We start from the raw sequence: 6,405 nt of genomic DNA, 5'->3' as shown, positions 1-6,405 counted from the left end.
GAGTGAAGTTAAGATCAGCAACCCAAACCTAAATCCAAGCTGCGATTTTGCTGCTCAGAGCCTCGAGGTGAACACAGTTGTGCTTTTTGCTCTGATCACTCAGTCTCATTTTAGTCCCATCACTGAGATGCAAAAGTGTTGTTACCTTGATAACGCAGCCAGACACCTGCTTGTTTCTCCACAAGCCCGGCCTGAACAATTTCTTTTACTGCCTCTCTCTGCCCAGCAATAACAGGCATCAGGAAAAGCCACCAGAGCAAACAGAAGGGGAGAGAAACATGAAAGCAGGTGCGTCAATAAGGAGAGAGGGTGCTGTGCTGGAGCCTGCAATCACTCCCAGGGCTGCACTGCTCCCACAGGGCTCCTTCCACAGCATCCTCCCCACCCTCCAGCAGGTCACCTTCCCCTGCTCCACTTGGGCAGGGGGCTCTTGCAAACGTAATGCAAAACCACAAATCGAATAAAGACTCGACGCTTTTGAAGTGATCGTGAAATGGACACGGTGGCAGCTGCTTCTCCTCCAGTGGCTGCTGAATCACAGCCCCTCACTTATTTATAGGCCTCCCCAGGGTGCTCGCAGGCGAGTCGATGACAAATGCCAAAGAACATCCACCCTCACCCCCACAAGGTGTTGTTATCCTGGCTGCAGAGGAGATGCAGAGCGAGGAAGCAGCACCCTGGCAGCTGTGCCAGACGGGTGGAGGCAGGCAGAGCACCCGAGACACCTCACCCACCAGCCAGTGCCTCCAGCGCCGTCACCTGAGAGCTGCTCCCAGCAAAGGCTCTCACCCTCCAGGGTGTAGCTCATGCTCATTTCTAATTCCCACAGTTTTTAGTGGGAATTACTAATTCCCATTGGGCTTTGATGCCATCTTCACTTTGACTTTACGCTGTGACCACTGTAAAGAGCACAGTGGTGCTCAGAGCAGATTTATCCAGCTCTGAACTGATTCCAGGGATGGAGGCCAGGATGCTGATGCTCCAGAGGGAGAAGCAGAAGTAGATGCTAACACCCAAAGTTTTCCCCTTATTGCTGGAGGCTATTGCACATGGGCCAGGCATTGAACAGCTCCAAGGGCAAGAGGGGGGAAAATTCAGATTTAATATGGCCTTGGTGCTAGGAAAAGGCATGAATGTGAGGTGAGAGGAAGGAAAAGGCTGAAAAGACCCCAGGCTGGGTCAGGGAGGTAGAAATACCTCTCAGGGAAAGCAAAGGTGAACAGTACCACTTTGCTCTGTCCTTAAGAGCATTCCTAGCAGGTGATCTCCACCAGGGCTCTGCTCCAGAGGGAAGAAATCATTTCCTTTGCCATAGTACCAGGGAGCTCTCTCTGGGTGCATCCACAAACTCCGTATAGCTGACAAAAGCAGGAGTCAGGCAGCAGGATCTCCATTATCAGAGATGATTCACAGGCCACAGAGATCACAGCTTGCCTTGTAGATGTCACTGGGACCTGGCAGTCCAGGAAAAGCATCTTATTTATAAACTGGGACGAATTATGACTGCTGAGGTATAGCCCACACGGGAGCTGCTGCCTGCTTTCTGGAATTGAATGACTCTTTAAATGATCCATGAGGCTGCAGGGCCCCTCCCCAGGGCTCTCTAGCTGGGAAGGGGCCCCAGGGCAGGTGTGCAGAGCCCTGTCTCTCACAGCCAGACCAGGGCTTTCACAGCCTTCCTGGTGTTTATTGCACTGGGCTGCTGTAGCTGGTTTTTAATTCAAGTCATCATTCATAGATTAAATCTGAAGTGGACTAGACTTGTTTTCTGTGAAAACTGTCGCATAGGCTCAAAAAGCAATGGGATTTACAGGGAACAGCCAGGGACTTGCTCTGGTGCCATTCCAGGTGGCCCCAGGGAAGCCAGTGAGCTGCTCTGCCAGGGATTGCTGTGGAGTTTCTGGGATGAAATCTCTGAGGTCTGATTTAGGGCTGAGCTCAGTGAGGCCAACAGGACCACTGATAAAGTCTCTTCCTTGATTCTTCAGTTTCCTGATGTTTTTAAGTACACAGTTCCAGGTCTAGGTGGAATTAGCTGATGGCATAAAACGTTTCTGAAGCATGAGCTGGAGTCAGACAGACATAAAGGTCACCTAGGTTTTGTTTTCTTTGTTTCAACTTTCTTTAGCCAAACCCATGACTGATCTGAAAGGACTTGAGGCAGCAGCAGTCCCACACACCTGGCAGAGATCCTGGGAAATGCAACTGTGGAGCAGTGGGGAGAGAAAGAGGAAAGAGAAGGGAAGGGAAGAGAAGAGGTGCACAAGAGTCCTTGCTAATCTCAACAAGCAAGTCCCACTTTAACTCCACTAACACAGAAAGCAGTAACAGCAGTAGCTCATCATCTGAATACTGTGACACGAAATTTATCTTTTTTCATTGCTTTCACAGCAATTTTGCACTGTGTTTGATAGCTGATGTGCATATCCAAATTCATGCAGCCCCACCACCCCTCTCCCTCTGCCTACTCACGCTCACCCACGCTCTTCTGCGTGTGACTCAGGATGAAAAGGGATTTGGAAAGATGCAGGGAACGTTTACAAGCCACCCACCCTTTCACCCCCAGCCTGGATGGCCACATTAGCACGTCCAGGTTGCATTTGGAGGCAAGTCCCTGGGACAGGCTTTACTTCTGTCCCCTGCAGTCAGGCACAGAGCAAAGCTGCACAGCTCTGCCTTGGTGTTTACTGCTGGCTGGGCTTGCTTTAAAACATGGCAAAATTCCCAACTTCTTGCTCAATGCCTTGTCCATGTTTGGGTCCAGGAGTGGTCACTGCAGCAGCCCCCAGAGACCTCCCCTCACCACAAGGAGGTCACTCGGTCACCCTGCAGGGTAGGAGGGTGGGAGGTGTTTGCACAACAGCCACAGCCTGCCCCGTGCAGGAGCACCAGCAAAAACGGGATTGGGTGGAAGTCTGGGGCTTTTCCTGGGCTGGTTGGGCTCGGTGTGGAGGTTTGAGCCTGGGAATTCTGCAGTAAAATCTCTGCAGCGTGGGGGCACTGCTGCAGGTCCCACCAGCACAAAACCAGCAGCAAAAAAATCCCCCAGCAGCAGCTGCCAGGGCCTGACAGGGGACAAACTAACCAGATCTGGGTGACAAACCAAAGCCAGTCTCCCCCTTAACAGTGGTGCTGAGAAGCCATTCAGGGGAGTGTGTCACCACTAACATCATCCTGTTTCCATGGAGACCAGATTAACAGAACTGTCAAGAGAAGCTGCACTCCTAATCTCTCCCTGAGAAAAGAGCTTGCTGATACAAGGGACTTTTAAACATCTTTAATCCAAATTCAGGGTTTTCCTTGCCATGTTCCCTCTAATCCTTTTTGGAGGTTACCAGCCCCCTCCAGCCCCAAGCCCAGCACAATAGCATCAAACAGTGCAGGCACCCATGGCCTCTGCAGGCCCTTGCTAATAGAAAATTTGCTATATCTCTTTCCAAAATTTGGCTGTCTTAAAAATAGCAATTTTACCAGGCCATCATGTGCAAGGTCCTGAGAAATGATGTCTTCATTGGTGCACTCAGCCTATTTTCAGGAGATGGAATTAGACCCTGAGGACAGGGATGGAGGCACCTTCTTCCATCAAGAAAAAGTTGCAGGTCCTGCTTTCTGCTTTGCATGAGACACTTTCCATTTACTTTTTTCTCCTGAACTTTTTCCTCCTGTCCTATGTAGCATCCCAGCTAAGATCAGGTCCCACAAGAACAGTGAATAATTTGCCCACTGGAATGGTTCACTGCAATTGCACAGCCTAACCCAAGGATTTAGAGAATCACAGAATGGTTTAGGTCGGAAGGAACATTAAAGACTATTTGGTCCAACTTTCCAGCCATGGGCAGGGACACTTTCCATCATCCCAGGTTGCTCCAAGCCCCATCCAGCCTGGCCTTGAACACTTCCAGGGATCTAGGGGCAGCCACAGCTTTTTTTGGGTAACTTGTGCCAGGGCCTCCTCATCCTCACAGGGAAGAAATTCTTCACAATATTTGATCTAAATCTACCTTCCTTCAGCTTAAAGTTATTCAGTGTCAGAAATGTCTCTCCAGCTCTCTTTCTCTCTTCCTCCAGATCCCAAATTTACTTCTATTTTGGGAGGTAGGAGCACAGTTACCCTGTTCTCTACTTCTACCAGCCCAGCAGATTTAAGCTCAGCACAACAAGGGCTGGCTTCCCCTCCACATATTTTTGGCTTGGACTGTCCTTTTCCTGGTGGACAATTCATATCTCCAAATGCTTCAGGAGTTCCTTCAGGAGTTCCCATGCCCTCCCTGCCCATCCAAGGCAGGCATCCACACTTTCAAACCACCAGGCAGGGCCTTTGCCAAAGAGCTTTTGTTGATTTTTTTTCCCTCCAGTGGGAATCACGCTGATTAAGCCTCCTGTACCTCTCTAAACCTCCAGGCAGGTGGGACACTGCCCTCAGCCCTTTGTGCTGTCGATTGAGGGCACACTGCACACTCCACATGTGGCTCACAAAGCTCTCCAGCTGTGCTGAGGCAGAGCCATTTGGAACATCTCTGCCTGCTGAGCTGAACAAGGCATCAAAGGCTCTGCCACCTTCCTGTTGCTTCCAGAGGTTAAAAGAAATGTGACTCCTTGCTTTTCCTTGCCTTTACCCCAAAAGCCTGTCAGGAGGATCGTGACATGGTTTGACAGTGCCAGAATGATGGAGAAGGAGTCAGTGTGACTGGGAAAGTACAGCTCAATCTCCATTTCCTCCCTGCTCCCCTTGCCAGAGGGCTTGCTGATGTTGTGCACATCTGGAGGCTGAGCTGCGGCTGGCACAGCCCTGCCCCAGGGGCCTGGAGCTTGTAGCTCAGCTGTACTACAACATCTCCCCTACATCAGCCCTCTGGCCCTCCCTGGCACTGTGTGTGCTGCTGTCGTGGCACACAGAGCACATGCAAGCCTGAAGCTGCCCAGGAGCTCTGCAACAGGCACACCACGGATCTGGAAAAGGCCAGGCTGAGGCACATCTGTGTCCTACAGCTGTGGGCAATGAAGGGTTAGCTTCTCTCCAGGCTCTGAAGGCACATCTCTGAAGCACCAGGCTATTTCTGCTCAGCATGCCTGATTTCAGATGAGAGCTCTGCTGTGGGATAGAGCTGGCATGTGGGATAGGAGGGAATAAAATTATACACGGAGTATTTTGGTGCAGGGTTTCCTACACCTACTTCCATTGTCCTCCTCTGACTGAAGGCTCCATCTGGCTTGTTCGTGGCTGGGCACAGAGGCTGCAGGGCAGCAGAAGGGCAAGCAAGGGCTAAGTTAAAGCAAGGGTCTGCAAAGGCTGGGTTTATAATGCCTGCAGCTACAAGAGACTGACTTTTTGGCACTTTACTTTTTTGGGTTGTTTGTTTGCTTTGTTTTGGGGTGGGTTTTATTTTTGTTTTTGTTTTGTTTGTTTTGGGGGGTTTTTTTAGGAGGGTTTTTTTTTTGTTGTTGGTTTGGCTTTTGGTTTTTTGGTTTGTTTGTTTGCTTTGTTTTGGGGTGGGTTTTATTTTTGTTTTGTTTGTTTTGGGGGGTTTTTTTAGGAGGGTTTTTTTTTTTTGGTTGGTTTGGCTTTTGGTTTTTTACTTTGTTTGTTTGCTTTGTTTTGGGGTGGGTTTTATTTTTGTTTTGTTTGTTTTGGGGGTTTTTTTGTTTGTTTTGGGGTTTTTGTTGTTGCTGTTGGTTGTCCATATATCAGCTCCTGGGCTCTGCCTTGTAGCCACAGCCACTCTTGGCCAAAACTTTCACCTCCTCCATCCCACCCATCTCTCTGAACAGACAATGCCCAGAACAGGAGACAAAACTGCAGAATGTTAGTATTATTACCATTTTTATTATCATTATCATCAATGTTTGGAGCAAACAGGTTGCTCTATCCCCACCACGGCCACGTGCAGAGGCGCAGCGACCACAACCAGGCACGGCCAGGGAGGATGCTCAGCAGTGTCTGCTGGGGCCAGCCCTGCCCGGGGGTGTCACAGGAGGATGGGGACAGAGCTGTGCTGAGCCCAGCACACATCTGGCAGGGATGTCACCTTCCACACCCGGCAGAGCAGCGCAGCGCAGCGAGCGCTGTCCGAGGTGCTGGGACACCTTGTGCCGCACCGGGCTGGCCGCGGGGACAGCGGAGGGGACTCTGCTGAGTCGGCCCCGGCTGTCGGCATGATGTGGCTCCAGCGGGAGCTGTCACGCTGCTCCGCCACCGTGGCTTGTTTTTGCTGGCGGGCAGGAGCTCAGCCACGGACAGGCAAAGCAAGGGGAGGGAAGCGGGGAGGAGAAGGGACAGGCGAGATAAATAGGTAGCGTGAGGATAATAAAGGAGGACAGCTGGCCTAGAAAACTCGAGAGATAAATCAGCAAGGGAAAAATAAAAAAAAATCCTGAAATTAATTCCGAAGTGTGAGGTTCCTGCTG

This window comes from Passer montanus, unplaced genomic scaffold (assembly GCF_014805655.1).
Source record: "Passer montanus isolate IOZ18808 unplaced genomic scaffold, ASM1480565v1 scaffold76, whole genome shotgun sequence".
Lineage (NCBI taxonomy): Eukaryota > Metazoa > Chordata > Aves > Passeriformes > Passeridae > Passer > Passer montanus.
The sequence above is the reverse complement of the archived record's forward strand: the minus strand, read 5'-3'. Positions refer to the sequence as shown.